Genomic DNA, 11,312 nt, shown 5'->3' on the forward strand with positions numbered 1-11,312 from the left:
AATCAATCCAGTGCTTTTATTCTTGCAAGAAGGAGCAGTCACATACACAGACAGAGGTCTATGAAGGAATGCTTAAAGTCTCCTCTGAGCAGCTCTTTTCTTATAGGCTACTCTTCATGTCTGACAGACACTTTGTTCTCTGACACTCACTCACAAGCCATAATAGAGCCATACATAATGGTAACAGAATGGCACAGGCACAGTTAGTCTTTCCTTTAGGATAAGGTCAAAAGGTCATGTATCATATATGAGGACATTATACTTGAGCACATAAGGGAGTACGCTGCATAATTCCCAGACAAAGGCCTTCATGGAGAACACACACAGGACTCAATAGAGCACATGTATAGGAGTTTAGAATTCTTCCAGACATCCCTCCTGTTTATACCAAGTATAATATTATGCACTGTGTTTAAAAAGGTTTTTTTTTATCACAAACTCAGTATAACAAACACAGTATATAGCTATACAAACATTCAGTAGCTTTTTCTGAAATGCTGCTGCTGTTCTGCTGATGAGGATGGGCTGACATGTCCACATCAATCATGTTACATTACATAATTTAAATCAGTCACATTGACGAGGACAGACTTGCACACGTTTAAAATGATTGATGGAGATTTGAATTTGAGTGCTGATGTTTCCTTTTACATTTTAAAGCTGCCCAATATGACACGTCTTCTCTGGGAGATCAGGTGTATTTTGATGGATCTAAGCTCCCTCTGCATCCCCTGTAATTCGAACTCTGCCTCTTCATCTGTCCTAAACCAGGATACGCCTCAGCACTGGATTCAACGTCTTTCTGAATTAAACCTGCTGCTTTGCATAAAGCAGTTCTAATTCCACTCTCAGAGGCACTGAACTGTAGCTTTGGTGTCAAGGAAACAGTCTGTGTCGACTTTACTCAACATTTTATATGAGGCTTATTGTCCACCTAAAGACATAATGCAGAAAGAAAATCTGAGAGCAGCTTTAATCCAGTAAAAAAACAGTTTCACTGCTTAGTCTATAAAGGGGCAGGTTTGGCCATAAGAAATTTTACTTTACTATATTCATGTATGCCTCATCTGTTTATTTTAGGAAGAACAACCAACACAATATAAGACACACTGTCCATGCAGTTTCATTGTTGTATTAGGGAGACAGATCTGGATGTTCTTGACTATCTCAGGGTAAATGATGTCATGATGCTGAAACAGTGCCCAGGAGCTCATTCACTTAAGTGAACAAATACACACACGCACACACAGAGACAGACACGCACAGATATGCAACATCACTGTTACTCATTTAGTGTCTGAGCTACAGGAGAGAACAGCAAACAGCATACTGTGGGGAAGCAGCCATCACGCCATCTGCTAAAGCTCTATAGAGGCCATAACATATCTAAAACTAACATTAAGGTGATAAACCCTCCACACCCACACACACACACACACATGCTCCAGTGCACACAAGAACAGCTATTCCCATTTCTTATTATTTTCAAATGGAACTAATTTGACCTTTGAGCCATTTTGAGCTCTGCCACAGTTCAGTGTAGCATGATAATAGCAAGATGTCCTTTACTCCAGCCAAAAACACACACACACACAGAACCTACACAATCGTGTTCACCCCAGCGTACTGATGGAAAGATTTAGTGGACCATATCACACACTGAAAGATGCACATACCTAATAATAATAATAATAATACACAGGTACATGTGCTACATGTAGCCACGCACCCCTTTAAATTCAAATTGCTTCATCTTGGAAACACATGCACGTTCACATGAACAGGCGCTCAGAATCACTCACCTGGTTCATTTCAGGTTGTAAAACCTTTGCTTATTGGATGGTATGTGTGCTCTCCCTGGTTTTATGGCTTGCATTGCCATCTCCAGCAGCTAGCCTGAGTGATCACACACATCCAGACCATCAACTGGGGCTGTGATTTAGGTCTACACACACACATATGTGTATGCACAGACACTTTGTATTTCAGGGACAGGCCAAAGCAGGTTGGATGAAGAGTAATGACACGGAAAATAAAATAAAAGCAAACATGGGCTCTGAAGGTGAAGCTCTTTCTTAGCAGGGAAAAGATGTGGGTGTGATACAGCAGATCCAACACCCACCATCTGTAGAAAATCTATCAATTGTTCGATTTGGCAACCAATGAGTGCCTTTTGATGTGTTAATCCTACAGTTTAGCAATCATTAACTGAACAGGGCTCGGAGCCAGGCTCCATGTCATTTCTTTTATTTACCTGTGTAATCTGATACAGACATCAGCTGATTGATTAATCATCCATCTGCCCTGTGTTTTCAGGTACAGCTGAAAATAATATCACACACATAAATATATTTGTCAGGACTCTATTAAATGTCAATCAATAACACTAGTTATGTAATGATGATAAACTAAGAATCACTTACTACTATTTATAAAAAAGTGTAGAAATTTAATAAAACAATAAACATTTTAAAGGCTGAGAAAAATGAATGTGTGCAAGCGTAAGTGGTGCAGCACACATTTGATACTTTCACCTTCACATTTCCAGTTTGCTGTTCTCCCACTGCATGAGTTTTTTTTTAAGTTAGGTAGAAATATGAAAACTGCTGCTCGACGTTTTGAAGCCTGCTGCTGATGCATGACTACATGACTAACTGCAGCCATTCCCACAGCGCCACTCTCCCTCAGCACTTTGTAATTAGCTTGATTGACACTCTGGATTCGCTCTGCTGAAATGTAAAGTCGTTAGGTTAAGTCTTGCTATATGCTGGTAATTATCTGCCTCTGTACTTTTGTAGTTATGTTTGCCATTGACACCTTCAGGAGAGAGGAAAGGACCTTTACCCGGCTGACTATCAGCAGAATGGTTCTCCTTCATGAGCCGGGTCCTGCTCAAGGTTTCTTCCTGTTAAAAGGGAGTTTTTCCTGACACTTCCTCTCTGCTTGCTCGGGGGTTCAGGCTCTGGGTTTCTGTAAAGCACCTGGAGACAATTTTGATTGTAAAGGTGCTACATAAATAAAACTGTTTGAATTGAATTAGCAACATTTAGCGAAGGTCAGCCCTATTTTTCATGTCATTTATCTGCTCAGAAGTGATGGCTGAGGCACTGTTACAGAATCCTTGTCAGGACTTTCTTTAATCCTCCGTGCAGTGTATCCATTGTCTGTAATCTTTGTGTAAAACTGGCTTTGAGCATTGACTGATGAAACAGATGACCATGACAGTCAATGCTGACCACACACTGTGCAGCAACAGTGCAAAAGGAATTTTAAAAACCAGCATGATTTTTTAAAAGTTTTTTTTTTAACGTTATTTAGACCTAGCTCTGAAATAGGTGCAAAAGTACACCCAAGGACAAATATTTGCAAACCCAGGACTTGCAATATAGCCTACGCCCTTTTGATTTTTTTAACTTAACTGGACGAACTAAGACAGATTATTTATTAATTAAGTGAAATTGGATATTTCCCACGGCACATAAACTGGCTGGGAAACACTGGCGTAGGTTAATCAGACAGGTGCAGTGGCATGATGCCGCTGGTAGATCATGCAAATGATCTCATTGTGTATGCAGAGTGTAGCCACAGGTAACACAGGTGGACAGGTGGACACATTGCGTAACGTAAACCGTTCTGTGTCTGCATGTGTGTGCAATGGTGTACCATTAAAACGGACCCAGTGTCGCAATATGTAAGCTAACTACGAACTAGCATGCTAGCGACGTTAGCACCTGTTGTGGTTGTGCGTTTTAAGATGAGCTAAAGCTAACTGAACTCGGCGTCAGGATGAAGAAGCATGTGAAGACCTTTAAGACATGGAAACTGGTGAAGAAACAGACGGAAACAGGCCGCCACATGTTGACTCAGCTGGCTGCACAGACTGGTGAGTGTCTAAACATTGTTTTGTTTTCTTGTTTTGCTATTTATAAACCTCTGTAGGCCTACTTTTAAGCATCAACATTTCTTCTAACCCTATCACTGCCTTAAGGTTCTGCATGAGCATTTGATTGTGTGAAATATGCTGAAGATAGTACTCAAACATTCCTCACTTGCTTTTCTCAAACAGTGTGTGCACATGTCGTGGCATCTGCACTGATTTGTGCGTAAAACTCCTTCTTGTAGCCACACATGAAGCCCAAAATCCTGACGTGGACGTGGTCTTTAAACTGTATTTACAACACTAGAAGTCAGCCATCAGTCATTAACATATTTTACACAGAATGTCTCCCTTGAGTTCCCAGGATGAATGACAAAACATAAACACACTGATTGTTTAATTGTTTTAATTAAGCACACACATTTAGATACAGCTGTGCAATGCATGCCATCATAGAGATGAAGCAAACTTCTCCCAGGAAACATCAGGTTAGATCTGCTCACAGGCATGCAGCATAAGAGTGAGTGGAGCACTGACAGCTTAAGTGCACCCGGTTGAAAGGGTGTGTGTTGGATGTGTGTTACAGTGAGACAGAATGCCAGCGCAGGAGGGGTGGAGCTGCCTGAAGTAGCTTTCAGGTTTTGCATCATTGTGCTGTTCACTCACTTTGCTGCTGTTTGTTATGCAGCTTTGTAGGTGTTGAGATGTGTTTCATTTTCCCTTTTTTCCCTTCTGTGCTGTTACCCGCTGGTGAGATGAAACCTATTGTCGTCTTTGCAGACAGTAGTTTCTACTCCTCTTTCTCTTCTGTTGTATAGCAGCAAATTCACAATGTTTAAAACTGAATGACTCAAGATTTATTCACACAGAAAGTGGATAATTGACTGAATCATTCATGCAAATCAAACAGCACCTGCAAGCTAGCAGGCAACAAATGCATCGACCAGACATGTGATCATGGTCAGTTTACCCCTGACTGAACTCAGAAAACTACTTTTTTTTTAATTTCCCTCCTGATAACCTGTGTTTCATCCTCTTGCCTGTTCTTTTCTGAAGCAGATTTATAAAGTTTGTGCATAACTTATTTTGGCAGTTTAATTTTTTTTAATATTCTGCAATATGGAACCATGCTATGTTGACAACAGCTGGGTTACCTGGCTAATTCACTCAAACACCTGTGCAAAGAGCAGCTGTCCATGCGCATCTCGAATAGGTTGTCAGGTTGGTGACAGAGGGGTTGTAAGTGTGGAGTGTGGCTGGACAGTGTTTAAGACGTTATCCTGTAACTCTGTATATCTACAGATGCCCAATGGAATCATCTTTGTGGTGTATTAACATGGCTCTTCTGTTTTTTGCTGTGGCTGTGTGGATGTTGGGAAGAAATCTGCAAACCAGGCGACTTTTTATTCTGTATAATTAGGCCTTAGGCTGGACTTAAAGGTCAAGAAAAGAATGAAACTTAATTTTACAGTTTGAAATTTCTCGTCTCTTAAAAGATTCTTAAAATCTCACAGGGTGATGTTTGACCAAAAAAAAGAGGTTTAGGTTTTATCACAAATTAAGTTTATAATTATGGTTTGGTATGTGATATTGTTCCTTAGCTATAAGACATAACATAACCATCAGAAACATTATGCAGTGGTTTACATTAGATGAAAACATTTTCGAAAGCAAACAAAACTGATTTTGTAAAGGTTTTAGCTGCAGGCTATGCTTGTGCTAGTCATTACCCCTGAATCATTGCCTTTGTTGGATGTATTATCCCATCGTGTTTGAGAACGAGGAGGGCAGGAGTTGTATAGTCGGAGAGAAATACATTTTAAGCCCTGAGTGTGTGGGAGCCATTAGCCATAGAGCCATGTTATTATGTGCCTGTCACCACAATGATAAGTGGAGCTATTGTGGGCAGCACCGCACAGCACGTGGCGTTTATACAGAACTGTTCGAGCACATGCAGAACATCTTATTTTTGAGCTTTGTATGATTAAAACCTGATCTTTTTATTGTAGGTATGAATGATGTCTGTGAGAGTGTTTTCTCTCTATAACAGTACAGCAGGTAACAGAACGGTAATCTGCTATTTTCTTTGGTGTGCAACAGGGTCTGATTCCTTTTGAAGTTGGATCTCTGATAGACAGCAGCTGACAGTAGATTATTTAGCAAGTAATCCCTCTCATCAGTAAAACTTTATACTTTGACAAGTTGGAAATTTTCCTTTTATTTCCAGCTATCACTACACCATGTTTTACATAGAACAATTTAAAAAGCTCTGTGAGTAGAATTCTGCCTCTCAAAATAGAATCTATTAAACCTTCAAAAAGTTGTTAATGCAGTGCTCTGTGTGCATGTTTAAACCTGTGTACCTGTGTTCTCCCATTAGTGAATGCTGCTGAGAGTCAGATCAGGAGAAAAGATGTGACATACAATTATACATACAAGCTGAAACGACTGTCAAGCTTCGGTGATGGTTAGAGATAATGATGACAGATGATAATGGAATAAGCATTGCACAAAAATAGAAAGACATAAAGAGGCTTCTGGGGCAAGGACAGTCAAACAGTGTTTAGTTAGGCAAACTCTAGACATGTATGGTCACAAGAGGAGAAGCTTCACAATGATTGATCACAAGTCCATCTTGCAGTATTAACATTGATGGCTTGTGGTGATACATGAGTGATTAGGACCATTCGGTATATTGATAGGATGTACTCACAATTATGGGTATGTTAAGATATGGCAATGACAGCGAGAAGCGACAGTTTGACCTTTGTGTGCTCACTACAGATGTGAGATTCTTGGTGGCAACAACATTGGGTATGACAACCTAAAAATCTAATCTGTGGAAATTAGCTTGTGATGATGCCAGAGGATGAACCCTTATAGCTTTGTTAGCTCCCTGATTTTCTTCTTTTGAGTTTGAGGTTGAATGTTTTAAGAACTACCTGGACTTACTAGACTGAATTTAGAATTGTGCAACTATATCCATCTTTTTTGTGATGTTAATTCATTAGACACTGTAATCAAACACAGCTGCACACAGTTTTGTGTTTTTCCTATACCAACTTTATTCAGTTATATTGTTATTCCTAGTTTCTGCTGTTCCAGGTCCAGCAGAGATGCCTGCAGGAGTGAAAATTTAATCTTGATATATTGTAGACATACACGCTTTGAAATATTCATTTTCTCCTTACACAATATTGCTTCACAGAGAAACATTGCAGAGGCAGAGATGAGGGTGGAACTCTGAATGGCAGCTTTTCCGCAGACTAGTCCATGTTTTTATAGCATTTTGCCTTTGCAAATAATACAGTAGATGTTCTAGGTGAAGCAGTCTTTTTTTTTTTGTACTGCTTTACGGCTCGTTAAAGCCATAAATTAGATGGATACCGTGTTACATTTTATGGTGACCCCTACTTCAATTAATCTAAACGACCATAAACATAACCCATAATGAAAATTACTGAGCTGTCAGAACACGGAGGGCGTCACAAACCCTGGCAGAAACTAATGTATGTGTGTAGGTGTTGTTCATGACAGGAAATTAACACACAATAGTAAAACTAGTTAAAAAAAACAGCATAAAGGGAATTACCTTTGTCCGCAAAGTGAGGCAGATCCCCACCAGACCTGAAGAATTTATATTGTCTTTTTCTCTGTAAATGTTGAGTCGCCACAAAAATAAAATCTGAGGATTAGGATTAGGTTGATCTTGGCTCAGTGCGTGGACTGCAGATTAACCGGGCAGGCACTAGTTTCATGCAGGGCAAGCTGATTCCAAAGCAGGGCGAGCTGATTCCAAAGCAGGGCATGCAGCAGCTCACAAACATGCTTAGACACAGTTACAAAGCTGAGAACGTTCACACTCATTCTTCTGACGGCACACCTGAAACCCATACTGTGCACACGGCTGATCTGTGGTCCGGGTTAAGCCAGTGTACTTTAAGAGGATTAGCATAATGGTAATTAGCATATGTATAATTAGCATAATGTGGTTTTTCTATGGTGACTGACATTCTTCTGACCCATCTGTTATATAATCTGCTGTTGGCTTCCTTTGTGCACAGCCAAGTTCTGTGGCAGGATAAAATGAAAACGTTGCCAGAATAAGATTTGTCAGAAGTGTCTTCACATACCATAAGAATTTAGAGATAATAATCTAAACAGTGATGAGATCCATTATACTGCTGATGTTCTTTCCAGAGCACCACCATGAAACTAAAGTCTTAACTTTCAGAACATTAACCTCATATGAAGCCTGTGTTGCACACATTTAACATTTATTTCTTTGTATTTTCTTGCCTACACTACATTAACATACTGTGCATTCATCTACTTCTGTTACTGTGTTAACAGGATAGTATGGGACATCTTGTCAATGTCATGCTGTAATGAACAAAGTAACAGAGCAGCAAAATTGCTCCAAGGTGTCATTGGTTCCATCCGCTAACAAGGAGCAACCAGGTTAGACCTGCAGAATTAATTGTTATAAAATCATGATCTTGATTCACCACTGTGTGTGATTCAGTTTTTAAATGACTTTGATTTTCATGTGAGTTTGATTTTTAAAAGCTAACATGTCGCTATTAGCATGTAGATTTATGCTTCTGTTGGTGGGTGCTCACTGTGCTCCCACGACTTGTTGCTATTTTGACACGCGCTCACATTCGTCTCACCGTAAAACACACATTTGATCAAGCAGCGGCCGCAATGAACACACACGTATGCTCCTCCAACACACGTATGCACACACACACGGCTCACAAACGCACACAATATATGTTGCATTGATAGGTAGCGCGGGAGTGGTCATTAGCAAATCAATGACAAGTGTAGGTTGGCACACATGGGTGCTCGGCAATCTCCGTGGGTGCTCTGACCTGAAGCAATTCAAGACAATGTGCTGCTATATGTACAAAATGATTCTGTTTCTGATACTGTACTGAAAACAACCAGTTGATGCCCCTCTAGACCCTGAAGCCTTAGAATGTGGAAAGACATTTCAATTAGTCGATTTAGAGCCATGTTCAGGCTTGTGTTTTTGGTGTTTTTGGTGTTTTTGGCATAGGCGCCAAAACAGATCTGTAACACCTGTGTCATGTACTGTGTAAAAGGAGGACCCAAATGCAGCTGAAGTTTAAAACTGAAGGCGAGCTTTATTCAGAAGCCAAGGTTACTCTTCACCTGAAGACTAGGAACTGAGATAAACTAAGACAAAGACTTGGACTATTGTACAAAATAAAACAAAGAAACAAACAAACCTAACCCTGAATTACCCAAAGGAGAGAAGGGAGGACAAAACAACAGGGAGGACGAAACAGGGAGGACGCGACGACAGGACAGCCACAACGCAGGACAGCAAACAATGATCCAACAAAGACAAGGGGAAACACAAGGCTTAAATAAGGAGGGTGAGACACAGGTGAACACAATCAGGGAGGAGCTGGTAATCAGGGTGGAGGACCAGAAGGAGAGAGGGAAGGACTGAGGAGGAGCAGGAAAAGAGGACAAACACTGAAAACTAAATAACAAAATAAACCATATAATAAAAGACAATGAGCCACGACCCTGGCTCATGACAACCTGAAGCATACACAGCCTCAGGTTTGGCATCAGCATCCAACAAAAACCGTCCAGCCTGTTGGGATTTTGGATGGTGTTTACTGGCTCTTTCAAGGCTAATGCAGCTGCAACTTCACTTATATCGTGTGCTATGCTACCTGAGGACAGTATAAAAAAACTTTATTGCAAGATGGATAAAAATCGAAACTGCTTAGAAGCCTACAAATTCTGTGCGACACTGTATGATCGAACAAAACATAGGATGGAAGCCTCAGTTACCTACATGAACTGAAACTTCTTACAGTTTCCTTAGTGATTTAAAGTTAAAACAGATTTTTGTCTTACATAGAGTAAAATGAAACTTATTTAGCTTTTCTGTAAGCCAAATAGCAGTTGTTGTTACATAAACAATTCTGCTGTTAACAGCTTGGTACGTGTACCAAGCTGTTAACAGCAGAACTGAAACACGTGTACGTGTTTCAGTTTGGGGCGCGTGTTCTGTTCGGTTCTGACGTGAGATCATTCTGCAGTCAGGCTACTGTCCTTGACAAGCAGCGACCGTGAGCTCCTCCCCCGCCTCAAAACACTCACAGACGGTCAGTCTCACTGTGGCTTCACGCAGCAGGTTCAGCTGCAGCAGAGCAGAGAGACCCACAACACTCTGCGTCCAATTGTGCGCAAAGCTGCCTAAGGTCTTGTCAATGCTTACAGAGCGGGATGTAAATAGCAATGGCAAATATAAAAATAAAACCACAGGCATCAGTACCGTTAGCATCGCATAGCTTTGCGTAGTCAGTCTTTCCAACTAGCACGTCGTTCTCTGTCTGACGGTGTGAGTATGTGCGCACACGTCTATGTTTGTGTGTCTGTGTGTGTGTTTGTCTGTGCATGTGTCTGTGTGTGTACACACATCGGGCCTCTGTGTGCAGACAGCAGCGCAGACAGAAATGACATGCGTGCAAATAAGATAAATAACATGAGCTGTTTAGTTTGTTTAATAAAGGAACAAGGTGTAGACCTGTTCTATAGGGAAGGTTATCTTAAATGGCTTCTGTTATGATCTGGTGCTATATAGAAATTAAAAAGAAATGAAATTGACTTGACCTGACCTGATATAATGATATGGGAAACACTGAACTGATTCTTAAATATGGTAAATGTTGGATAATTAGGATATATTTTGTGCTCATCTATGGTATTTCCAGAGTGTTAACAGTAGAAAAAACCTCAACAATGTAAACCGAACCGAACTGAAAACCGTGACCTCAGAACCGTGATACGAACCGAACCGTGGATTTAGTGAACCGCTACACCCCTACATAATGTGCTCAATAAATGCCTTCAATATGTTTTTTTTTATGTTAAAACTGATTCATCACCTTCTCATTCTGTCCTTTGACCTTGCCTTACTCTGGCTCTATTGTTCTTCTCTTCCCTGCAGGACAGTTTTCTCAATCTTACCACCCTCACTCCACCTTTGTTAGTGGCTTCCTAGCTTCCTGTATTATTTTTGCTCATTTATCATACTCCACCACCTCCTCATCACTTGTTTTCTTTTATTGACTCACTTCCCTTGTGTTCCATCTCACCATTGAGAACCTCCTGCTTTCCTCTCTACCTATTCTCTCCTTGCTCCTTCTGTCTCATTATCTCTCTTTCTGGTTTCCTCCTCTTTGGCTTTTTTCCCTGTATCCTTCTTTCCAAAGGTGTAAACTGACCCATCTATCAACTACCTGGTGGTTGCATATTAATGCAGGGATCTGGAATTTTGCATTTTGCAGTTTTTTCTTTCATCGTTTTTGCGGTCATTTGCCTGAAATGTTGACAGCTCAGACAGACCACTGGGAAATGGGCCTACTGTTTGCCTAATGACAGA

This window comes from Parambassis ranga, chromosome 15 (genome assembly GCF_900634625.1).
Source record: "Parambassis ranga chromosome 15, fParRan2.1, whole genome shotgun sequence".
In the NCBI taxonomy this organism is placed as follows: domain Eukaryota; kingdom Metazoa; phylum Chordata; class Actinopteri; family Ambassidae; genus Parambassis; species Parambassis ranga.